At 47.4% G+C, this 13,748-nt stretch overlaps 1 protein-coding gene across 1 annotated transcript in view; it reads left to right on the forward strand.

The window, feature by feature from the left end:
• Positions 1–1,143: 1,143 nt before the first annotated feature.
• Positions 1,144–13,748, forward strand: part of LOC143372315 (ras-related protein Rab-37) — a 193,123-nt gene continuing 180,518 nt past the window's right edge. Inside the window, exons 1-2 of the mRNA XM_076818369.1 lie at positions 1,144–1,905; positions 5,584–5,691. The gene's annotated coding sequence lies outside the window, so the exon portion shown is untranslated. The remainder of the gene's footprint in view (positions 1,906–5,583; positions 5,692–13,748) is intronic.

Here is a 13,748-nt window from a genome sequence, read left to right on the forward strand (position 1 = left end):
GGATAACACGATATAAGTGTTTGAAGCAGCTGGAAAATCTGGATTAATTCTTTGCGATCGGTCTAACCTCACATGAACATAAACATTTGCGAGTCTATACGAGCTCTGTATTAAAACATTTAACAGTAAAATTGGTGGCATTTGATACTCATATTAGTTCTTAAAATGACATTTTTGTGGTTTTGGCCATAAAATCGCGAAATTTCCCCACTGTGTGTCATCCCGATTCGAGTCTGGCCTCCCTCTTTCAAACACAATCAATGGTAACGTACAAGTGCCGGCGCGCAACCCCGCTACCGACGCGCAAAAACAAAATTACGAGCGTGCACGCGTGTCGCGCGCGCGTCATTGCGCAACCATGGAATATACAAAGGCAACGTAGATGACGTGCCACGGGTACGCGGCTTCTCCTTCTCTCCCCCCGCAGAAACGATGCTCTCCTTTGTTCTTTGGCTGTCATCGGCGATCCCGTGGTTATCGCGTTTAAAGCAACGTCGTTCATTTTCTTACGATTAGTATCGCATGTGTTTCTAGGGCTCCCATCCGCGTCGAAAGTGATCTCGAGGCGTACGAAACTTTGATGCCCGTGACCATCTTGCGGAATCGCTTGACCCGCCGCATCATGTTACTTTTCGACGCCAATGTAACGAGCCGGCAACGAACACCGTCGCAATTTCAGGATACAAAGCCGATTACGGAACAAAAGTGCTGCGTAACTGCAGGCGCCCGATCTCCTGCTTTCGAATTAATGAAAACCAGCCACGTATCGATAAACGGGCTAGGTGTCAATCACTCGATACACCGAATCGATATGTCGGATGCAGCAATCGCCTGGATCGTTGAATCTCGCGTGTCTATCTTGGGACGCGTGTTCCGTGGCGCACGCGAGCGCAGCGCTGGTCGGGAGCCTCCGAAGGAGACCGTTTCTATGGCTCGAGTGCGGTAATGCGGTTGTGTAAAATAAATACGGAGAGCGAGAGAGTGGCTAGAAGCGGCGTAGTTACCGAGAGATGGCGGCGAGCTAATTAAAGCTGCGCAAGAACGCGATAAGCAAGGGCGAGCGCGCACGTAGCCGCAGCGCACGCGACCAAAGATACGGGAGAGTACGATGAGGCCACTGATTCGCGTTTCTCATTATGCGGGCCGTCCATCGCGGACACGGCAACGTCGAAAGCAGGGCGTGGCGCCGGGCTCTTCGTGGATCTAAATCGAATGCTACGCCGTCCGTCCATCCGAGAAAAAACCTCGTATCGAGCATCGTAACAAGGCCCCGCGATGCATGGCATTCTCACGTGAACCGCTACGATGCCGCCGCGTCTATGGTGCGCTGGGTCTATGAACTAATTCCACTCGGTGCACTCGCGTCCGTCGTATTTAGGCCTATTTCAGACCAGCCGCTCTAACGGCAGATGGTATCGCAGGCATGTTCGCGCATTTTCCATCTTCGGCTCGAACACACGTGGCACGTCACGTCTGAGATGCGCGACGAGGTTAGAAAGAAGTGTCGCGAATAGGTTAGAATCCGCGAGTCGCGCGAATAACAGTGGGCAGTAAAAAGTTAGCGAGAAACACGAACAGGTTCACGATTTCTTGTCGCGCTTGGTCGAAGTATGCCTGATATTCACGAGGATTCTTTTCACCAGTTCAATGCACTTTTTAGCAGTGCTATGCGCGTCGAGGCTAACCAAACAGGGTTGCAAACCTTTCGGTGCCAATAATCGAGGAGCACAGAAATCGATACGTTCAACACATCGATTTTTCGTCTGTTGCGCACTGCATCTCGTTTCTTCTCTTGCGTAACGACGCGCTCGAGGAGTGATCGACGGATCAATTCAGTGGAGCCTAAACGTACGCCATTAAACGGTCGCGCCGTTTGGATCGCGACGTTTCCGTTAAGGGATATAGGTACGTATTTATAGGCAGCAATTTATAGCTGTCTAATTCGCTGGTTGAAGAATTAGGTACGTAGACAGGTAGTGCGTTTATGGTTCGTAATTTTTAGCGATTCGAACGTTCGAGGAACTCTGGCAAAGCGATCACTCGAGCGGTTTCAATGCAGCGCCGAGAGAAACTGAGGGCCGGAGTTAGGTTGGAAAAAGTGGCCATATTGTATCTCGGTACGGGAAGACGATATCGAGATGAGTCTTTCCATACATTATTCTCTAACGGCTTTCATGCTTATTTTTATAGATCCCGTCGCCGATCGTCGAATAGTTTTCAGGAAACTGGACATTTTAGGTTAGGCCTGTGGAGACGTCGCCGAACGCGTTCGGAACGTAGGGTCGGCGATTTCTTCGTAATTACTTATCCCTGCGTCATCGAATAGTAGTATCTTCAGCCTGAGTTGCGCGAAAATGGCGATTCGTGGTCTGAGCGGGTTTGAACACCGCGGTGTCCCGAATAATCCTACGGGGCTGTCGAACGCTATTGATTTAAATTTCGTCATATCTGCACCTCTATTATGTAGCAGTCTTCATGCGCCTTTTACCTTTATTAATCAAAGGCTGAGGAGAAATTGAAATCTTTGACTAACTCATTCCTCGACATCGTTCGCTGCTCCAATTAAGGTTTTTATCTCGCGTGAAATTACGCCAGCGGTTCTCTTCAGGGCGGTGCGCATTTTACAAGTCAGTCGGCTGAAAGATTAAACGCGCGTCAATTATGCGCCGGGACGAACGATAATCGATATGCTCCGTTTTCGAGCTTCCCAAAATCGGTATGCAACCGCTGGCGTAATGTGCTTTTCGCATTTCTTATTTGTGGCCTCTATTCTCGCGCTTGGTGCTCGGCAAGTATCTGTGAATCCATTTGCGGAACAAATGTTCTGAATCGTGGATAATTGAAAATTTTTCCTATATTTCCGACAGACTTTCAATTCCAAATATCCCTCTGAATAGGTAGGTAGGGTAAACGCACCAATAAATGAACACTTAAGGCTAATGAATGAACACTATTATAAAATTATGTTTGCAGCGCGATTGACTCCACGTGCTGCAAAAATTGTTTGGATCTGAAGCAAGAAATTACAAGAAGTCTCTAATTAATTAGTTGCTTCTTTTAATAACTTATTTTACTCATTTTAATAAAAAATGTCCATTCACTGGTACGTGTTCATTTACTGGTACATCCACCCTACTCTGATGCATACCGTTCACTTAGAAACAAGAGAAAGAAAATCGCATCTGAAACGATTCCTCTGCGGTGTATAACGAAGCCCTCCGATCTACAACAAGCACACCAGGCGCGCGTACACAGAGCAACAATTTCGTACCAATTACTCTTCGGGTCTCGTTTATCCGGCGGATCTCGATTTAACCGACCCGCCTCGATCCCGATACAGTCGCATAATCGAGTTCTCGCTGCACTCCTATCGGAGCGATACACACGCGCGTGCATTTCGCAGTCAAAGGGAACCTCATTAAATCTCTTTCCACTGCGCCGTACAAAGCGTACTTCATTTTTTTCGCCTTCCTCCCCATATCCCGTCGCAGTCTATTAAAACGTTTCAGTACCATCCGATGGGGGCACTGAACCATCCCCGGTACCGCGATATTGTTCCTGCGTACACCGTAACATGAAAACTATGAAACAAACGAGTCCGCCTTCTACTTTCGCAGATATTGCATGCCTAACAATTCCGCGACTTGTTACTTACATAGTCTCCGCGCTTCAGAAACGGAAAGACTGCTACCGTAAACTGGGGGAACATTGGCATGTTTCTGGAACATCTTGCTATCCTATCCTACTAATATAATGAATGCGAAAGTGTGTTTGAATGTTTGGATGTTTGCTACGCAGTCGCGTCGCAACCACGCAACGGATCTCTCTGAAATTTTGAATGCACGTAGTCTAGGATCAGGAATAACATATGGGGTACTTTTCATCCCGATTTTTTCAACCGGTCTGCACCAAATTTTGCACAGTTACTCTCTAGAACCCTGCGGAAAATATAGGCTGCCATGAAATCTGGACATCCCACCCCTTCCCCCTTATTTCACCCTCTTGACATTCCGCGACGATCGAGGTTTTACTCGGGCAACGCCGGGTACTTTAGGCTAGTAGAGGAAGTGCGGTATAGTTGGAATACCAGCTTGTTTAAGACGAATACAAAATTAGGGCAGAGGATGGGAACAAACGAAACTGCATAATAGCATAGGGAAACTAATAAACTTTTATAGTTCAAACTCTCAGTAATAATGAAAAACAAAAAGTAGCTGAAACCAAATATGCTGCACTTTCTCTATAATATAAAAATTAAGATTTTTATACTTTCTTTAAGTATCCTGTCCTAGCATTGCATTTTTCGTGAATGTAGGGTAGACCGGGGGCGGTAGTAACACTTTGACTTTGGAATACGATTACGCAGCAACTGTTACATTTACAACAAAAACTCTTATATGGAAATGTTACTTACTTATCTGACATCATTGAGTCACAGCAGTTTCGCTATGTGTCAAGTAATATCCAAGTTATTAATAAAAAATGAGAAGCGGGTAAAGTGTTACAACCGTCCCTGACCCCGGGTCGGTTGTAACACTGCATGGAGTCGATAGTAGCGCAAAATTAACTTTACAAAATTAAAATATTTATTGATTTAAATTATAATAAGAAATGAAAAAAGTAAAATCTATAACCAATTATGTGGTACCGCAATTGTGGCAGAAATAAAAACAACCTTTTGGCTGATGCATTCTTAATGTGGTCAATCCTTACGTTCAGTACATTGCACCCATTTTTCATTTGGTTTGCTTGTGCTGTGCTATACGATTCCATGCGATCAAGACAATATTATTAATGTTCTTTATTATTATTCGGTTCTGTCGCGGTACAACCGACCCCGACCATGCTTTTGAACTTAAATTATAAATTTGGACTAACGAGACGCTTAAAATTGCTAAGTAACGATCAATACTAGTTTAAAAAAGGTCGAATTACAGATTAAAATATTGAAGAAGCACATACTTGCAAAGGGGGCAAAGCAAAGCATATATTACAATTGCAAAGCTTCTATTACAATTTTAAGCCAGTAAGGAAAAGTTACTTTAGGGTATCGAAAAGTTATTTTCTTCACTATGCATGTCTTCTGCGTATCTGTACTCCTAGGCCATGGATGTATATATTCCAAATGTCATTGTTCATCGTATACCCAAAATTGGTCTTAATATCTATCATATATTTTAAGATATTTAAGCGTGTAACATTCGTCCCCCTGTTACTACCGCCCGGGGGTCTACCCTACCTGCTACAAGTGTCAAAATTTGTATCCTCTTCCTTCTTTAACACATGAATGCATGCACATACATGTTAATTACCTACCAATGTCTCCCCAGCTTACGGTACCTCCCTGCACAAAATATTTAAAAATCCATCCTCCACCTTGATTCTCACCAACTTCCTCCAAAATAACTCCAACTTCCCCGCAACCTCAGAGCCAGCCCCCCCTTAGCTCAGAAAATCCTCCACCGAGCTCGGCAGAAAGATAAAAATCTGACAGCTTTATGCTGCCGATTTCGATAAATAAATTATCAGAGATTCCCACATTTGCACAGAATATTGAGAATCAAGGCTCCCCTATGGTTCCAGGCTGCTCCCGCGATGGTGAGCGCGTCGCGGGACGGTGGTGTGCAGCTCCTCGGCCGTGGTTTTCGTGGGGTACGCGTGCAGACACCCGGTAGACGGACACCTACCCACGTAAGTTCGATTATTAATTCAGCGGCGGGAGCGCTTCGGCGGCGCAGAGGCTTGGCGCAATGCACCGCTCTTTATACGGAGCGACGCACCGCGGGCTCGCTGTACTGTGCGCCAGCACGCACGGCCGTCCTCGATCGTGTGCGGCGCGCGCGAGCGCCGCGACAAGTTACAATCGAGCCGACGGCTGTACATACGTCGCCGCGTTATCGGGCCGGTGTTATCGCGCGAACTCCTCTCGCGGCGCTTAAGTGCGCTACGCGACTCCCACGTACGCCGTGAGTGCGCGCGCGAGCGTGATTGAAAAACCTCTCGAACACGCGGCAGGCTGGCCTGGTTAGCCCGCGACGAACGGATACGTCGCTGCGCTCGTCTATTCGGGAACGAACGGGATCGGTTTCGCGTTCGCAGCTGGGACCCACCGACTATCCCTTCAAACAGTCGGGGATCCCGGTAGAAATAAGTCGATTTTATGCTTTGCGAGGGGAGTGCAACTCAAAGATTAAGTTGATTCCAATGGAGCCTCTGTGGATGCGATTGAAGATGACTTTAGTTTTGTACTGGCTTCTCTTTTCCTTCGCGCCGTTTCTATGTTCGCTTTATTAGTTGTGTATTGTGAACTAAAGGGTCTTTACCCGTGGAATAAATAATAATATGGAATAGGTACTGGGAAATTGCTTGGGGGTTGACTACTTACAAGGGAACATCCCGAACCCGGAAATTCAAAAAATTCTGAAACTTCGTGAATACGTAGGGAATTTTCCCCTGATTACAACGCAATTTTTTATTTGCTGCCCAAGTTCACTCTAATGGGGTGTAATTGACCCCTGAAAATCCGGTTATTTTCCGATTTTCTGTTATAACTCGTGAACTGTAAAATAATTTTTTCACCAAATGCTAGATCTAATTAAAATAAGTAACTTTTGTCTGCAAATTGTTCTTCTGTCTCTTACATTTCGCGAGTTATAACAGAAAATCGGAAAATAGCCGAATTTTCGGGGGTTAATTTCACCCCCCTCGAGTGAATTTGCGCTGCAAACAAAAATTGCGTTGCAACCAGGAGGAAGTCCTCTACATATTCACAAAGTTTCAGAATTTTTTGAATTTTCTGGTTCGGGATCTTCCCTTGTTAGTGCAGTGATTCCCGAAGTGTATTCTGGTGCGTCGCCACCGTTTTAGATTCTTTTGCATAATATTATTAATTTAGAATTATATTCTGAAATATTTATTCTTACTGTGTTTTAGCTCGTTAAGTTTACCTTACCTTCCACGAGGCGAGGGGCTCGCATGTTATTCGAATATTATAAAAGCGGATCGCGGCTGAAAAGAGGAAACTGGACTACTTAGCTCGCATTATTTATCACGCTGCAGGACCTAAGAAATGAACAGCTTTAAGTGCTCGTGTTTCGCACTTCCATCGCGGACGGCGAACACCTCCATTCCCTTTCCACTTTCTTCGAGGGCCCGATGAAACGCAACCTCCTCCCAGAGATCTCGATCGTATTCTAGATTCACTGCACACTGGAAGAAAGTTTGTCAAGAGCGGCTTAAACTCCGTGCATTCGGTTAATGCGCAGCCACTTCCGTTTTTTAACGAGCCAGAGGCATTCTGTTTGGCAAACGGGCGGCGACCGAAATTTACGAACGTCGGGAACGGCTGCTGGCTGGCAGCTAGCCTCGCGCGCGATAACGCGTGGGAAGTAGCCGAGGACGTTCCTTTTCGTCACAAAGAATGTCGCGTTAAACGCGCGCGCGCGCGCGCCACGCATACGTGACCGCGTGCACGATAAAACGGAGACAATGCGCGGCGACAAGCGATAAATACCGTTCGACCGTATCATCGTCCAACTGTCGGCGCCCGTTCGATTTTCGAGCGAGCTTTCTCCTGCCGATGGGTGGGGGCTCGTAGATTGGGACCTACGTAGCGTGTGCTCCGCCGAATTTCCGCGGCGGACCGGGGAAACTGTTTAGCGTTACCACGGCAAGCGAAGAAACTGAGGGGAAAGTAGAAGAAGATGGTGCAATTGCGCGGAGAAAGGACGAGCGTAGGATATTTATCGTGGAAAATGAAACGCTACACGTTGCGTTGCGATGGGTATATTCTTTGATAGAGAATAAAAGTAGGGAACGTTTGAGGTGAGTTTGAGTCGCAGTGGAGAAAATAGGAATAACGCAGTCTTCCAGGGGATATTACTAAAATTTTCGGTGCTGATTCTTCTTCCTCTGACATGTATTGTTTAAACTGTACTAACAAGGAGAGGACACCATGTGGTAGACACCGATTTTGATGAGCCTTGGCACGATGGATCTATGTCGAAAATAAGTAAATAGGTGTCCGAGCGTTTCTGCGAATCGGTCTTAATAATAGAGATATTCTAGAGAGGTAAAAATCCCACACTACCCTAGCGCCCCCGGGGGATTCCCCTCTGAAGGAGTCGGGGTGGCTTTTGAAGATTTCCCCAAGTTGAAAAAAAAATTTATAAAGTTTTTTTTAACGTCGAGACATCTTTCAAAAGGCACCCCGACGTCTCCAGAAGGTAATCTCCCGCGAGCACCAGGGTAGTGTGGGATTTTTACCCACTGAAACCCTAAATTTTTAATAATTTACGTGTAAATATCTCTATTATTAAGGCCTACTGGCTGATACGCTCGGACACCTGTTTACTTATTTTCCACACAGATCCATCGTGCCAAGGCTCGTCAAAATCGGTGTCTACCACCACATGGTGTTCTCCCTTTGTAAGTAAATAGTACCTACCTCGAGATCTCCGTCGTGGAATCCTCACGCAGCACTGCACATATTTCTGCTTCGTTGCCATTATTTTAGGCGAAGTAGTTAAGATTCTGCGAGATACTCCGAGCTGTGTCCTACTTCTTAATACCACCCCCTATACTTTCTCTATTTCGTGGGCCCATTTTGGAACAAGTTTCATCGAAGCATCCTGCACCTGACGGGTGCAAAGGTACCGTACACCCACACGCGGCTTATTAAGTTCCTCCTGCTTCCTTCGCGGAATCTATGGACGCGTTGTTTTATTTTACGGACACCCTGTAGAGAAGCCAGAGGCGGCCTGCAACTTGTTGCTCGATTTTGGAGCCCAGTCTGGTGGGCCCTACCATTTTGTTAGCTTGGTAGGCTCCTGGGGCCTTCCCTCGACACTCGACCCAGCACGAACGCTGGCAGGCTCCGAGCTGGAGCTGCTTTTCCTCGTTTCGTCCTCCACCCTCCATTTTCTGCACCGATTTTCTTCCTCCTTTTCTTCTTCGTCCATTCCATCAATTTCCTACAAAGTCCCGGAGGTTTTTCAGCTGGCTCTAGTTTCTATGTTATGAATTTAATATTTAAAAAGAAGTATTTTATTTTGCGACTGTAACTAAGTAGGCTGTTTTTTTATACTGCTGTCTGCGAGGAGTAGGTAAGGTTGCTCTTTTTGCGCTTGCAGCGCATCGCACTCTCTATGGCCACAATAATTGCTTGAACCGTCTCTGTCCGATCGCGAACCGTTTCTGCGACACACTCGACTTCTTCGATAATTCTTTATACCCGTTCAAACGTGCGGTTAACCTAGCGATAGGTAGAATGTAATACTCTGCTTTCTCCTCTCTCCGCGTTGCTTTACCTACTTTACTTTTAGTCAGCGCTTTATAGAGAAGGGGCTTGACCCGCTGATGTAAAATGAAATGATATAAAATGTGTCTCCATAAAGAGCGATGCCCAGCCTACTGTGCTTCATGGTAAATGCAGCGCTGCGCGTACCTAATCGTCCGCAGTGGACAATACTTTGCAAATAGTTCCCTCCTCTTAAATTCCACGTGTCCCAGCGTCGATGGCGGTCTTTACGTGCCATTCTATTTTAGATTTCGAAGCGTAAACCCCGCGTAAAACCGCCACACCCTCCCTTTGTTTCCTCGGGCAGAGCGCGCGGTGCCCCGCTGATTTACATCCTCCTTAAAGCACAAACGGGCCCCTATGAAACGCGATTAATCGTTCGAATAACACATAAAGGCATCCCAGATCTCGCTCGCCGTCCAAGAAACCGAGCATCGCCGCGGTCGACGGTCGTTGAAACGCGTCGGTGATCGCGCCGACGATTTCTCGTCGCCGTGACCTTATTCCTGCGAATATCTCCAATGGATCCCTTTGCCGATCATCGAGGAACGATCCCGATAACGATCGCGTGGATAGTTTCCAAGGAAAGTGGCTAATTCGCGCGAGCCTGGTCCGCGGGACGGCTTTCCAGAAATTCGCCCTAGCGTCCGCAGTTTTCCGGCGATCGCGACGAAACTCGAACCGTAGAGCGGCGAAATGGTGCGGAATCGGCGGCAAAAGGAATCGTCCGGATATGTTGTTTAATAGCGGAGATACAGATGAGCGGTATTCGGTCTGCGCGCGGAGCAACGGAATCGCGTGCACCGTCTGCGCATGTTGCCTGCCTCTCTCGAGCCAAGTGGAACTTTCCACGGCACGAGACCCGACGACCTCGACGTCAGTATCGATATCTCGAGGTGAGATCATCGGGTTTCGATCGTTTCACGGGAACACCCGCTTTCCCGCGAATTTCCCGCGGACTTTCCATCGGCAGGGTCGTTTAATCGACTGCTCCAGAGGAATCGAGGCGATGATCTCGCTTTCCCAACGACGCTCCTCTTCTCGAGCACCTTCGCCACGGAGCAGCTCCCACGAAACGTGAGAAGCGACGATAGGTCCCGAAGCTGACTAAGCTGGCGTGTCCGCTAGCTGCGAGAAAACTCGCTGATTCCCTCCCCCAATTAATGCAACCTCGAGTCAACCGATTGTGCCCGCTAATCCGCGTCTGTATTGTTTCGTGGCGAACGAAAGTATTGAAGGAAACTGCGAGAAATCGGAGAACTTCCCCCGTACAAGGACAAATTTCCCCCCACGAAGAGCTCGTGCACGTTGCGCGGCCAGACGTAGCCCTTCGCTCCTCTCCTTCCTACGTTTCGCGCTCGATGATTCCGTCGTGCTCGTTTCTTTGCGCGCAGGAGAACCTGTTTCGTTACTGCTGCCCGCCGAATCGGCTGCGCACCGATTCCAGAAACCCCTTCGACGTCCCCGTCCGTCGATGCTCGCGCCGCGGGCACCCCCGGGCGCCTGGAATTCCTCGGGGAAAAAAAAAGCGGCGATAGGTTCGCCCATCCGCGGTTCAGCGGGCAACCCTTCCTGGCGCGGTCGCGGGATCAGACGTTGGGCTGTAAGAAAGGGAGGAAGGGCACCGTCGACGACCCGCGGGCGAGGGAGAGGAGCGGAGCGCGACAGAGAGGAGGGAGAGAGAGGGTCGCGGACCCTACACCCACCCCGATAATTCCCCGTCACCATGGAAACACCCCCGAGGCGTCCCTGTGTCAGTCCACCACCCTCCCCCGCACCCCACGAACACCAGCAGCCGACCCTCCCCGCGCCGAAGCCCCCTCCTGAAGCCCCCCGTTTCGCGAGTCCACCAGGAACTCGGTATCGATCCGCGGACGAGTTCGAGGTCCTACGTATTCTACGGGGAGTGTTACTGACAACAGGGACATTCCATGCGAACTCGGACAGACTTCGGAGTAGGTTTTCGTAGATTGCTGAAATTTCAATATGTTGTAGGCTTTAGTGATATTTAAACGTACCTCGAAGGATTTTTCGAAATTTTGAAAAATAACGATTTTACAGCTGTTTCAAGTTAAGTGCTAACTTTTTTTCAATGCATTATAGCTGTGGAAGTAGTACGCGGATGGAGGTGAGCTTTACGGTGCTTATAGAGAAGACATTGAAGTTTTAAGAAAAAATTATTTCAGTTTAAAAAAATAAAAATTTGAACCATTTTTGTGCAATTATTTTAAATAAATGCAGGTTTTTAACATCGGGCGCGATTTTAAAAATCTAAAAAAAAAGGAGAATGTAGTTCTATCCTTTCCCTTGATGGACAAATTTTCAAAAATATGGATATTTTAAAATTGACCCTGTAAAAATTGCCGAAAGTTGACGCTGCGTCGCCCAGCACCGCGGTACTCGCAGCGGCCAAGCGGCTGTACCTGATATTCTTATACAGGAATCTAGAAAACAGTAAGTATTTGACAAAAACTGAAGGAGGAAAACTATTACTGTTTTTTATATCCAACATAATACGGTATCTCGATTTTTGGTGTTTGTAATATTTTCCTTGAAACGAGGGTGAATTTCAGTTTTTTAAATGGAATGCTATATGTTTGATTACCCAATATGAAAGCGACTGTCAAGACAAATTCAACCATATGGTACACTATGACCTTCAAGGCCACACAAGGTTAGGAATGAAGTAAATATATTGCACTACTTATCTAGTAGATTGAGTTTCGTTCTTTTATTCCTAACTTTGTGTGGCCTTGAAGGTCATAGTATACCATATGGTTGAATTTGTCTTGACAGTCGCTTTCATATTTGGTAATCAAATATATAGCATTCCATTTAAAAAACTAAAAGTCACCCTCGTTTTAAGGAAAATATTGCAAACACCAAAAATTGAGATACCGTATTACGTTGAATATAAAAAACAGTAAGAGTTTTCCTCCTTCAGTTTTTTGCAAATACTTACCATTTTCGAGAATCCTGTATAAGAATATTAGGTATAGCCGCTTGACCGCGGTGCTGGGCGACGCAGCGTCAATTTTCGGTAATTTTTACAGGGCCAATTTTAAAATGTCCATATTTTTGAAAATTTGTCCATCAAGGGAAAGGATAAAACTACATTCTCCTATTTTTTTAGATTTTTAAAATCGCGCCCGATGTTAAAAACCTGCATTTATTTAAAATAATTGCACTAAAATGGTTCAAATTTTTTTTTTTTAAACTGAAATAATTTTTTCTTAAAACTTCAATGTCTTCTCTATAAGCACCGTAAAGCTCATCTCCATCCGTGTACTACTTCCACAGCTATAATGTATTGAAAAAAAGTTAGCACTTAACTTGAAACAGCTGTAAAATCGTCATTTTTCAAAATTTCGAAAAATCCTTCGAGGTACGTTTAAATATCACTAAAGACTAAAACATATTAAAATTTCAGCAACCTGCGAAAACCTACTCCGAAATCTGTTCGAGTTCGCATGGAATGTCCCAACAGGATCGTCCGCTTTCTCTCGCTCGCTCTCTCGCCTCCCTTCTCTCTGCCCCCTCCGCCCTTCCACCACCCTCCACCCCGTCATCCCATACCGTGCGTGAACGAGAGCCGCTCTACCCTTCCGGCAACCGCCCCTGCCTGCTATCAGGAATCGCGGCGTTATTGGATCTCGGCCCCGAGACTCGCGACGTCTCGCCACGCGGCCGTCGATCCTTCTCGCGGCGAGATCACCGCCAGTTCGATCTCTCCCGCGAGCCGCCTTTTCGGCTCCATCGATCGAGCCGACCGGAGCCACCGGGGTATTTTTAGAGTTCGTCCCCGACGGTCTAGGCTGCGTCCTCCCCCTGCCGACGTCTGCCCAGTCCGCGCTTTCGCTCGGCAAGGTGGCGTCTTCTAGGGTTCGGTGCATCCTTGGACGGGACGTAGGGTAGGAAGGGTTGAACAGGGATTTCGGAGAGCAACGTGGCTGCGCGCTGGCTGCTCGGAAAGTTACGCAGCGCCGGCTCGAACTGGCTGGCGCGGAAACGCGAGATTCCACGCTGTCTTCGAATGGCTTTGGCTGCGGGGTGACTCGTTTTCCCTAGGGAATCGGCAGAAATTCTTGGACAAGTGTACCGACGAGCTGGGAACGGTTGAAGCGGTGAATTAGGTGCCCTCGAGAGCAACGTCGTTTACCACTGGGGTGTAGGTGGAAAGCTACGCGGTGGTCCGCGTAACGAGATCTAACCCCCGCCAGCGTTCCCAACCGGTGCTCCTTCCGACTGGGTACTCTCTTCCTGCTCCGCTTTCAATCTTCGCGCGAGCAGCGGGCTGGTTCTTCGATCTTCGGTGCCGTGCGATCGCTCGCTACCAGCGTCTCCGGTTCAACTCTGCTGACATATTCTCTCTCCGTCAGTCTTGCAACGATCCCTCCGTATCTGGATCCAGGTAAACTCATCGAGGAGCCAGCTCGATATCGATTCGACG

This window comes from Andrena cerasifolii, chromosome 8 (genome assembly GCF_050908995.1).
Source record: "Andrena cerasifolii isolate SP2316 chromosome 8, iyAndCera1_principal, whole genome shotgun sequence".
NCBI lineage: Eukaryota > Metazoa > Arthropoda > Insecta > Hymenoptera > Andrenidae > Andrena > Andrena cerasifolii.